The sequence below is a fragment of the Mobula birostris genome, chromosome 3 (genome assembly GCF_030028105.1).
Source record: "Mobula birostris isolate sMobBir1 chromosome 3, sMobBir1.hap1, whole genome shotgun sequence".
NCBI classification, from domain to species: Eukaryota; Metazoa; Chordata; class Chondrichthyes; order Myliobatiformes; family Myliobatidae; genus Mobula; species Mobula birostris.
This window is the reverse complement of record NC_092372.1, coordinates 207,346,469-207,358,882: the sequence shown is the minus strand read 5'-3', so window position 1 is coordinate 207,358,882 and position 12,414 is coordinate 207,346,469. Positions and strand designations below refer to the sequence as shown.

Sequence of the window (12,414 nt, the reverse complement as noted above, 5' to 3'; positions counted from 1 at the left end):
AAAAGGCATAGCATTTTTATGGGAGATGGGGAGGGAAGAGGTATAGTACAGACAGTCCTGGGAATCGGTAGGTTTATAAAAGATGTCAGTCGACAGTTTGTCTCCAGAGATGGAGACAGAGAGATCGAGAATAGGGAGGGAGGTGTCAGAAATAGACCAAGTGAATTTAAGGGCAGGATGAAAGTTGGAGGTAAAGTTGATGAAATTGGCAAGCTCAGCATGAGTGCACAGAGCAGCACCTATGCGGTCATCAGTACAGCAGAGGAAGAATTGGGGAGCATCACCAGGGATGTATGCTGTTTGTACCCTTGTGGGTTCTTCACATCAGTTTCCAAAGGACACACGAGAAATGTGAAGAAGTTTTAAAGTTGTGTCTAGTTTAGTTTGGGACCTCAGCCTGTGCAAATATACACAACAGTACGTGCACAAACAGATACACCGTAATTAATGTCACTAACAGAGTCAGAGAGTGGTATAGCACTGAAACAGGCTCATCTGCCACCGTATCTACGCCACTTTCTACACCTGTCTACACAAATCTCATTTATCCACATGAAGTCAGTAGCCTTCTATGCCTTGATGATTCAAGTGCTTGCTTAGATGCTTTGTAATGTCATGATAATATCTGCCTCTAGACCTCATCAAGCTGTGAATTCTCCAAAGTGCATCTATGTGAAAAAAAAGTCTCCTCTCAGATCCTCTTTGCAATTTGCACCCCTGTCCTAGACAGCCACACAGTGGAAAAGGTTTTGTTACTATCTCCTGTTTGTATCCCCCCTCATAATTTGATATACTTCTGTCAGTTTATCCCCAGTCTCCTTTGCTTCATCTAAGCAAACGCAGCAGATACATCTTTCCATTTAGTTCAAACAACATACAGGTGGATCTCTGCATCCTCACGTGTTGGGCACGTGGCCAAGTGGTTAAGGCGTTTGTCTAGTTACCTCAAGGTCGCTAGTTCAAGCCTCAGCTGTGGCAGCGTGTTTTTGTCCTTGAGCAAGGCACTTAATCACACATTGCTCTAGTCTGTGCGAGGAGTGGCGCCCCACACAGACTTCCAATCTGCGCCTTGTAAGGCATGAAAATGCCCGACGCAGGCCTCTCATGGTCTGAGTCGACGTTCCCCTCCTCTGCATTCTCACGATGCAATAACATCCTTCTTACGGTGTGGTGACCAGAAATGCACACTGCACTCCAGGTACAATGTTACAAAAAGTTGTGACATGACTTTTCTTTTTTCACATTGGCCATGGCCAACGAAGGCAAGGAACTCATGTACCTTCCTCATCCAGGTGCTGCTACTTTCAGGGATCAATGGGCAAACCCCAAGGACATGGGTTTAAGCTGTAAGGGGAAATTTTTATTTTACACAGAGGGTGGTACAAAAGGAATGAGTTGCCAGGGGAAGTGGTTGAGTCAGGCAGCTGAACAGGTCCATGGATAGGAAAGGTTAAAAAGAGTATTTGCCAAATGCGGGCAAATGAGAGTAGCTTGGATGGGCATCTTGGTTGGCATGGATCAATTGGCCCAAAGGACATCCTTCCATAGTCTACTGCATGACTCAATGATTCCAGTGCACATGACGTTTATTTGAGTTAGGTCAAAAAAAAAAGTTTTGTCTTCACACCGGGCATGAGGAACCATATATAACTCAGCCCTTGACTGGAAGACATGAAAGAAGCAAATGGAGCATGTGCTTGCATTCCTACTCGTTACAGACTCTGAGCAGAGGTCCACTGATTATCCAAAAAGATCTGTGGGAGTACCTTCACCAGAGAGAATTCATTAGTACCAAAGGTGGGTCTCCATGGCTTTCTCAAGGAAAATTGGCCAGGAGCAGAAGTCAGACCCCCCCAAAAAAGTAAATAAATATGATAAAAATGAGTCCATTCAGAAATACCTAATTAAACCTGTACTGAAGTTCATAAAGCTTTTAACATAGATAAATACTTGACTGAAAAATTGCCATATTATCTATACAAGTCAACAAGACAAAATTAGATAATGTGAATTTTAATGTGCAGGCACAATCCTCAGCTGAGCAAATTAAGTGCACGAAAATGATTGATAAGGTTCAAGTAAAAACACAATTCTTTTAAGGTTCATGTTATCAAAATTTCTACTGCAATTATTTATCTATCTTTTGTCAAAAAATCCCATGGGATCTTTCAGATCCTCCTGCTCTGCTGAATGGAAGTTTAGTTCAACAATGTCTCTACGAGATCATTAGTAAAGATGAATCTTGAAGTCTGCTGAACATTTGGAACTCCATAAGTATTGACAGCACAGTCTGAACTTACAAACTCTGGCCATAAAATAAGACTTAAGTTCACAGTTTCCCTCACTCACAAAAAATTGTGTTCTCGATGATTAGATGGAGTGCCAATGTAGCCTACTCCTGTAATCTCCAACCTTGTTTCCAAGCATAAGTTTCACCAATTCCATTTTGAGACTATCAATAGACATAATCCTGGCAGTGATTGTGAGGAATCTGTATCTTGTAGCAATCTCTTTTTCTGTTTATTTGAGTCATTGATGAAATTCTGGAGCTATAATGATTTTTAGAGTATGAGGGAATCAAAGGCTATGGAGATCACACTAGGAAGTGGAGTTTAAGCCAATATCTGATCAGTCATCCTACTGGGAGCTATATGGCAGACTGCTGCACCTACCCCTCATGTCTTAAAATACTGAACACCTTGCCAGTCAATTCTTTGCTGCTATTCCAAGTTAGGTAGCTTGGAGAACTGTGGTTGTCATACTATGGAGAAAGTACAGAGGAGATTCACCACGATGGTGCCTGGATTGGATGACTTTTAATATGGAGAGGGACTGGATAGATTGGGCTTCTTTCCCTTGGAGCAAAGGCGACTGAGAGGTTACCTAGCTGGCGTTCAGCAAGTGAATGGGCAAAGGAATGGCAGATGGAATTTAACACAGGCATGTGAATGAAGGCACTCTGGGAAGTTAAACATGGTCAGGGCATAGTGCTGTGGAACACAGAGACCTAGGGGTACAAGTATATACTTCTCTGAATGTGCCAACACAGGTTGATAAGGTCATGAAGATGATGCACCGCATACTTGCCTTCATCAAACAGGGCAACGAGTACAAGAGTTGGGATGCCATATTATGGTTGTATAGGACATTGGTGAGACCACACCAAGGACATTGTCTGCAGTTGTGATTGTTAAACTATAGAAAGGATGGGATTAAGCTAAAGAGGGTGCAGAGAAGGATGTTGTCAGGACTGGAAGGCTGGATAGGCTGAGACTGTTTTCCTGGAGAAAAGGAGGCTAAGGGGTGACTTTATAGAAGTTTATATGAAATCATGAGGGGCATAAATAAGATGAATGTTCACAGTCTTCTTCTTAGGGTAGGAAAGTCTAAAACTTGAGGGCACAGGTTTAAGGAAAGAGGGGAGAAATTTAAAAGGGATTTGAGAGGCAAGTTTTTTTCCCCCACAGAAAGGCTGGTAGATGAATGGAATGAGCAGACAGAGGAAGTAGTGAAGGTGAGTACGATTACAACATTTCAACAACATTTGGACAACTTCATGGATAGGAGGAGTTTAGAGGGATATAGGACAAACACAGGCACAAGATACCTCGGATGAATTGGGCTGAAGGAGCTGCCTCTGTCCTGAATATGACTCTATTATGATGGGACAGGTGAGGGAGGTAACCAAAATCTTTTTCCTGGGGTAGGATATTCTATCAGGAGGACAGTTTTAAGGTGACAGATTGGAGATTAAAGGGGAATTTTTTTTTTATATATATACACAGAGTTGTTAATGTTTGGAAGTCACTGCCAGGTGCGGTGGTGGTTAAAATTAGGATAAAATATGTTTAAGAGACAATTATACACACGTTAAAAGGTAAGGTATAAGAGGATAAAGACTAAATATGGGCAAATTGACTTAACATAGATACATAAGAGGTTGGCATGGAGATGGTGGGAGGAAGGCCCTGCTTCTCTGCTATATGCCTATGACTCTGGTTGGCTGCCTGTGGCTAGTGGTGTTCCTCAGGGGTTAGTATTGGGACGACTACTTTTCACATTGTTTGTCAACGATTTAGATAGTGGAATTGATGGCTTTGCGGTAAAGTTTGCAGGTGATACGAAGATAGGAGGAGGGGTAGGTAGTGCTGAGGAAGCAATGCTTAGACAGCAATACAGCAGGACTTAAAAAGAATGGCCAAAAAAGCGGCAGATGGAATGTAGTGCTGGGAAGTGTATGATCATGCATTTCGGTAAAAGGACCAATAGTGCAGACTATTATTTAAATGGGGAGAAAATTCAAACATCAGAGGTGAAGAGAGACTTAAGACTCCTCGTGCAAGACTCCCAGAAGGTTCATTTTACAAGTTGAGTCTGTGGTAAAGAAGGCAAATGCAATGTTGGCATTTATTTCAAGGGAATAGAATATATAAGCAAGGAGATAATGCTGAGGTTTTATAAGACACTAGTCAGGCCACACTTGGAGTATTGTCAACAGTTTTGGGCCCCATATCTCAAAAGGGATTGTGTTGTCATTGGAGAGAGTCCAGAGGAGATTCACGAGGATAATTCTGGGAATGAAGGGGTTAACATATAAGAAGTGTTTGGCAGTTTTGGGCCTGTACTCACTGGAATTTTGAAGAATGTGTGGGGATCTCATTGAAACCTACCGAACGTTGAAAGGACTAGATAAGGCGGATGTGGAGAAGATGTTTCCCCTGGTGGGGATGGGGGATTTCTAGAACTAGAGGGCACAGCCTCAAATTTGAGAGGCAACCTTTTAGAACAGAGGTAAGGAGAAATATTTTTAGCCAGAGAATAGTGAATCTGTGGATTTCTCTGCCACAGACTGTGTTGGAAGCCAAGTCTGTGGGTATATTTAAAGCAGAAGTTGATAGTTTCCTCATTGGTCAGGGCATCAAAGGACACGGCAAGAAGGTAGTGCATGGGATCAGCCATGATGGAATGACAGAGCAGACTCGATGGGCTGAATGGCCTAATTCTGCTCCTATGTCTTATGGACTCCATAATTACAATTGAGTTTGCTTTGATTAGAACAACTTCATTTGTAACCAGCTATTTGATGAGCATTGCCATCTAGAGCCATTTTGGTCAATCATCGTAAACCATATCCAAGTACTATTTTTGCACACTGGCTGAAAACCCAAATTGGTATAACCTTTCAATGATTCTGATATGGTTATTACTCAATTTTGAGTTTATTGAGTATGCCCACAAGAAAGTAAATATCAGGGTTGCATATGGTGACATATATGTACTTTGCTAATAAATTCACTTTGAACTGAACTTCTGCAACTTTTCTCACTGGAGAGCCGTGGTCTTGTACTGCATTTGATGCCTGTTCGATGGAAGAGGCAGGCCGATAATCAACCTGCTTTATCTCAGTCCGTTTGGATTGTGTTGAAAGTGAGCCATAAAAATATATCTGGCTTCCGCATATCACACACACTCTATCAGAGAAATTTGCCTCTAGGTGTCTGTGTACTAATGATACATCTTTGGAGAAGTTTGATCAATCCCATGTGGTGAGTTTCCAGCCATAGAATGACTATGGACATGGCATGAAGCCAAAGAGAAGCTGAGGACCAAAGAACCTACCACCAACTACAGAGCAGGTTACACAGCTACAGCAGCTGGTTGCAGAGTGATAGACTGTGCCCAACACAAACAATGCAATGAAGATTATTACAAGAAAGTGATGAGCAAGACATTCACACAAGGGGCCAGGCCTCCGCAAATGAGAAGCCAGGTATCTACGCACAAAGATGAATCACCACAAATAAACACTAGGAGTCTAGAGCCAGGGGTCAGCTACAAGATGCCTGGTCTCCATAAATGAGAGGACAGACGTCCACCAACAAGAAGTCAATATCCACCAACAAGAGATCCGGCATCCATTTGCAAGGGTCAGTTTCCATAAACAAGGAACCAAAGTTTCACACACACTAGACCAAGTCTCTACACACAAGGAACCAGGTCTCCACATACACACACAGGGGGCATATCTCTGTAAATAAGAGGACAAATATCCACATGTGAGAGGCTGCATCCACACTATTGAAACCAGACAAAGAAGACTGTCATTCACAAATAAGAGGCCAGGTATTCACATGTAGTGACAAGTTTCCACATAATGAGGGCTAACATCAATCTCCCTTAATGCCCTTCGGAAGTTAACAGTGAGCTATATTCTTCCAGCCTTGTAGTCCTCCTGGTGAAGGTGTTCTGAGATGAACTGGGAAGATACAACAACAATGAGGCAAAGTTATTACAGCAATGGCTTGACTCGTAGGGGAACCTGCAGATGCTAGTATTTCCATGTGACTGCTGGCCTTCTCCTTTATTGGTAGACGTGCAGGCTCAGGAGCTGTTAAGAGTAACCGGGCAGTGTAATTTGCATTTTTGTAGATGGTACACATGGCAGTCACAACTAGTGGCAGAAGAAAATGAAGATTAAGGGTGTGGATGGGGTGCCAGTCTTTCGCCTGCTTTGTCTTAGATGTTGTGAAGCTTCTTAAGCACTATTGGAATTGCATTCACCCAAGCCAATGAACAGTATTCCACCATACTCAATACTTGGGCTTTGCAGATAGTGGAAAAGCTTTGAACATCAGGAGACAAGCCACTCACCATGTAATGCCCAGCCAAGGTGCGATATGGCTGAACCAGCTGAGCTTCAGGTCAGTGGTGACCTCCCGAATGTTGATTGTGCAGAGTCAGTGAAGACAATGGTTTGGTTCTACTTTGTTTATGATGGTCAATTCTGGCACTTTTGTGGAAGGAACGTCCACCATTAACTGTGCTTGAATGTTATTGCAGTACTGCAAATGCAAATAAACTTAGTGCAATCATCAGCGAACATTCCCACTCTTGATCTTATGGTGGACATTGATGAGGCAAATGAAGATGAAAGGTTTTTAAGGAGTGAGATTAGCTTTATTTTTGATATACATCATAGTGTCAACTCAAATCAGTGAGGATTGTGCTGGGCAGTCCAGCAAGTGTTGCCATGCCTCCAGTGCCAACATAGCATGCCTACAACTTACTATCCCGAACCTGTATACCGTTGGAGTGTGGGAGGAAACCGGAGCACCTGGAGGAAACCCATGCAGTCAAGGGAAGAAAACACAAGCTCCTTAAAGACAGCAGGGGGAGCTGAACCCTGGTCAGTGATCGCTGGCACTGAAAAGTGATGTGCTAACCGATTCACCACTGTGGCATAGATGGAAGATGGTTTTACCTTGACACTGCCCTATGGAAATTCTGAAGTCACATTCTGGGACTGGGATTATTAACCTCAACAGCCATAGGACACAGTTCGGAAAGACTAATGGGACTAGCTTAGATGGGAATCTTGGTTGGCATAGATCAGTTGGACCAGAGACCCTGTTTCCATGTTGCATGATTCCATGATTCTATAGTTCTGCTTGAAAATACCTGCCTCCACTACCTTCTCACTGTGTTCCGTATGACTTCCGCATCACCCTAACGACCTTTGGGGATTTTTAGACACGCACCAATATCCCTTTGTTTCACTATTCGTGGGATATGTCCTATCCTTATTAGACATCCCAGAATATGTACCTAGGCACTTATCAGCTAATCCAATTTATCAACCGGTCAATATCATATGCAGACTAAGGTTACTCTCCAAGTCCTGTATTGCAAGATAACTAGATTGCTACCTCATGGACAGATTGATACTTGGGGGCAGCACGTCCTCTGCACTCCTCATGGTCGATCCCTGGCTTGCAATGGTAGAGTGAGAAATAAGCTGGCCCATAAGCTTACTGATTGTGAGTACAAACATTTCTGCTGCTGCTGAGAGTCCTCAGTGCCTCATGCACATATTCCATACAGCATAATTAGTGTTACATAACACATTGCAGGGGGACTTTGGTGTGAAGGCAGGACTTTATTTCCACACAGGTCACTCCACAAAAGTCACTTCTACCAGAGTTACCCCCCAACTTCAAAAAGGTAGAGTGATGAAGATAAGGTCATGCTGGGTTGTTGCTTGTATTGGTTCATTCACCACCTGAGTCTGGAATAATGTCCTTCAGGGCCTGGCTACTCTTGGTGACAGACAATGAAGTCCCCCAAGCACAGTATATTCAGTGCCCTACTACTTCTCTTTGTAGCTGAGGAGGTTGAGGGAGGACGTGATAGAGATATGCACATTTATGAAAGGCATGGAAAGGGTAGACACTTTTCCCTAGAGGTATTAGGTTTAAGAAGAAAAGAAAGAAGGTTTAGGAGGGATTTGAGGAAGATTTCTTTTCACCTAGAGGGTAGCTGAATTTGGGTCACACTGCCTGAGGGGCATGTGGGGACTCTCAACATTTAAAAGGTCATTAAATAATATAGCACAGAAATAGATACTTCAATCCACCATGCCCATGCCACTTTCAATTAACATTTAATTGATTAGCATTTGATAGAGTAAGGCAGAGCAAATGATGGCAAAGTGCCAGAAAATGGGATTGAACTAGATGGCTGCTTGATGATCGGCAGGTATACAAGGGGCTAAATATCCGCTGGTCAGAAGATGGGCATTTATACAAGGAGCCAGGTATCTACACGGGAGGTGAGATACCTATTTTTTTTCCAATTAAATGCAAGATCAGAAACTTATCGGTACCCTGCAGAAAATGTGTCTGATGTGTATTAACAGGAATTAATGGAAACAATTATCGCTGAAACACAGTTCCAAACCAATATGAACCGTGCTATGACAGCCTTTCATCGCATTGCCCTTCAGAAATGAACAGGCACAGACACTATCACTTGTGCATCACAGTTGTTTTTCTTGGGTTATTCCTATTCTCAGAAACCTGTCGAAAACAACAAACTTACTGTCTGATCAAGGCACTCACTGCCTTTTGTCATGTTTTCCGCCTATTGGACTGTGCGACTGACCACTGGACAAAGGACATCATTGCATTCAAAATGATGAAAAAAATGGTTAAGTAAAGAACCTTGGCAAAAAGAAATAGAAATAAGTCCATTTTTTGGTAAAAATGAGGACACACTTAATTATGTTTTGCACTCATCACAATTTAATAATTATTAAGAGTTGCTTAAAAAGTTCAAATTTCAAAGTTTAAAGTAAAGTTATTATCAAGGTATTCATTTTCTTTCAGGCATTCACAGTAAGGACAAGGAAACATAATAGAACCAATAAAAAACCACACACAACAAAAACAGTCAAGCAAGCAATCTACATAACAAATACAAAAAGAAAAAAAAAACAACAAAATAATAATAGGAAATAAATAAGCTATACATATTGAGAACAAGAGATGTTGAGAGTCCATAGGCTGTGGATTTCCTACTGCTTCAGTAACCCCTTTCTGAGAAACAGATTTTGATATTCAGACAAACTTTGCTTACAAAGAGTCGGCTGATGCTTTGATGAGGGAGCAGAAGAGGTTAGTAGTATGCTGCCTGGATTGGAGAGAACTAGCTCTAAGGAGAGGTTGGAAAAATTTTGGTTGCTTTCTCTGGAGCACAGGAGGCTAAGGGATGACCTGATAACAATATATAGCATTATGAGAGACATTGATAGGGTAGTTCAAGTATCTTTCGCAGGATGGAAGTGTTAAGTACTAGAGGGTATAGTTTTAAAGATGAGAAGGGAAATGTCTAGGCAAGTTTTCATTCACACGGAGTGGGAGGTGTCTGAACGTAGTGATAGTAAAAGATACAATAGCAATATTTAAGAGGCATTTAGACATGGACATGTAGAGAATGCTGGCACACAGACCCTTTTCAGGTAGATCGAACTATTTTAGATGAACGTCATCATTGGTGCAATATTGCAAGCTGTTCCTGTGCTCTACCCTTAGATGCACTATGTTTGGACCAGAAGAGTTAAGCTTAAAGTGCGATTTGGAGATTTTCCTCTTTAGTGAAGGCCTAAAATTCAGCAAAGTCTCTGATCTGCCAGAGGGACTATGGCAAACATTGAGAGACCATTATCATTGCAACCACTGAAAACACAAAATGTCACACTGGTGCTAATTTTTTTCTTGAGTCCACACATTATCATGGGACTCTGTACCTTCCTCTGTGCAAATGGATCCTGATCCTTGATTTCCTCATCCGAACGCCAGTCAGTGCTGGTTGGAAGTAACATTTTCTCCTCACTGATAATCAACACTGGTGCACTTCAAAGATGTCAGCTTAGCCAATACTCTACTCTCTCTGCACCCAAAAATGTGTGGCTAGGCACAGTCAAACACCATCTATAAATTTGCCGACGTTGCAAATATTGTTGGCAGAATTTCAAATGGTGATTTTGAGGCATGAAGGAGCGAGAAAGATTAGCGGGTTGAGTGGTGTCACAGCAACAACCTTGCACCCAACGTCAGCAACATAAAGGATTTGATTGTGGGCTTCAGGAAGGGGAGGTCAAGGGAACAAATGCCAATCCTCATCAAGTGATTAGAAATGGGAAGAGTGAACAGTTTCAAGTCCCTGGGTGTCAGCATCTCTGAGGATCTATCCTGGGACCAGCATATTGGTGCAATTACAAAGAAGGTATGACAGTGGCTGTATTTCACTAGGAGTTTGAGGAGAATTGGTATGTCACCAAAGCCACTTGCAGATATACTGTGGGTTATTGGTTGCATCGTCACCTGGCGTGGAGGGACCACTGTACAGAATGGCTAAAAGCTGCAGGAAGTTGTAAACTCTGCCAGCTCCATCATGGGCACCAGGATCGAGGTAACTTTCGAAAGCCAATGCTTCAGAAAGGTGAGATCCATCATTTTGCACCCCCATCACCCAGAACATGCCCTCTTCTCATTGCTACCATCAAGTAGGAGGCACAGGAGCCTGAAGACACACACTCAACATTTCAGGAACAGCTTCTTCCCACCGCCATCAGGTTTCTGAATGGAGAATGAATGCAAGAACACAGCTGAATATTTCTTTCCTTACTGTTTTCACTACATATTTAATTTAATTTTCTTCTTTTATATATACTTCTTATAGTTTTATTATTATGTATTGCAATGCACTGCTGCTGCACAACAACACATTTCATTATATACACATGCCAGTGATACTAAACCTGATTCTGATTCTGACGTCAGTGTGAGCTTTACCCTATAGAGTACTATAGAGTTCACACTATAGAGTTCCAGATGTGGGACTAATCTCCAAGAACAATGCTCAAGATTTTAATAAAAATGAGAGCAATGCAGGTATTTGAAGCATAATTTTGCACAGTTCTTTTAATTTGGGAATAATTCCTTGAGAATGGAACATAGTGCATGTCACTCCGTTAGTTAAGAAGGTTGAAGGAATATTGTGAATATGCGGACATGTCAGTGTAACTTCTGCTGCTGCCAAAGTATTAGTGCACAACTATGGATGGATGGAAATATCAACTTTAAAAATTACCTGACTTGAATTTTGAAGACTTGATGAAATGATTGACATAGAGGAAAACATTTCTACTAATATAGTGCTCACAAGCCTACTATATATCTACTAATCTATTTTCCTCCTCTCTCCTTTATTTTTGTTTTCACTTCCTCCTTCAGATGACTATTTTTGGTATGATTCTCTTTAGCTACTCACCTAGCACGTGCCACATAATTCCCTCATCTATTTCATCATCTTCTCTATCTCCTTTCTCCCCTAAGCAATGGTGACTCTGATTTTCCCCTTATGGCAATGTAACTAGCCCGTAGCCAACACATAAGGCCATAGGACATAGGAGGAGGATTAGGCCATTTGGCTCATCGAGTTGGTTCTGCTATTTCATCACGATCCATTTTTCCTCTCAGCCCCAATTTCTTGTTTTCTTCCCATATCCCTTCATGCCCTGACCAGTCAAGAATCTATCAACCTCTGCCTTAAATATACATAAAGACTTGACCTCCACAGCTGCCTCTGGCAAAGAATTCCACAGATTCACCACTCTCTAGCTAAAGAAATTCTTCCTAATCTCCGTTCTAAAAGGACGCCACTCTATTCGGAGGCTGTGCCCTCTGGTCTTGGAGTCTCCCACCACATCCACTCCTCTCCACATCCACTCTATCAAGGCCTTTCACCATTCAAAAGGTTTCAATGAAGTCACCCTTCATTCTTCTGAATTCCAGTGAATACAGGCCCAGAGTTCTTCAAATGCGCTTCGTATGACGAGGCGTTCAAACCTGGAATCATTTTCATGAACCTCCTTTGAACCCTCTTGAAGCACCTTCAATTACTCCAAAAGACTGAGGTTTGGTAAAATACTGAAAGGCTTTTATTCGCTGTACAATACGACCTCCACAGTGAGTGTCTGCCCCCGGACTGAGGGGGAGGGGCAAGGCAAACACCTTTATACAGGACTCTGTGGGAGGAGCCACAGGGGCAGTCAAGCAGAGGGGTGTGTCCAGA

The 12,414-nt window shown here is 42.2% G+C and overlaps 1 protein-coding gene across 2 annotated transcripts in view; it reads right to left on the bottom strand.

Annotated features, from left to right (window-relative positions):
- ptprn2 (protein tyrosine phosphatase receptor type N2) overlaps window positions 1–12,414 on the bottom strand; it is a 1,029,064-nt gene that overhangs the window by 359,334 nt on the left and 657,316 nt on the right. The window lies entirely within an intron of this gene.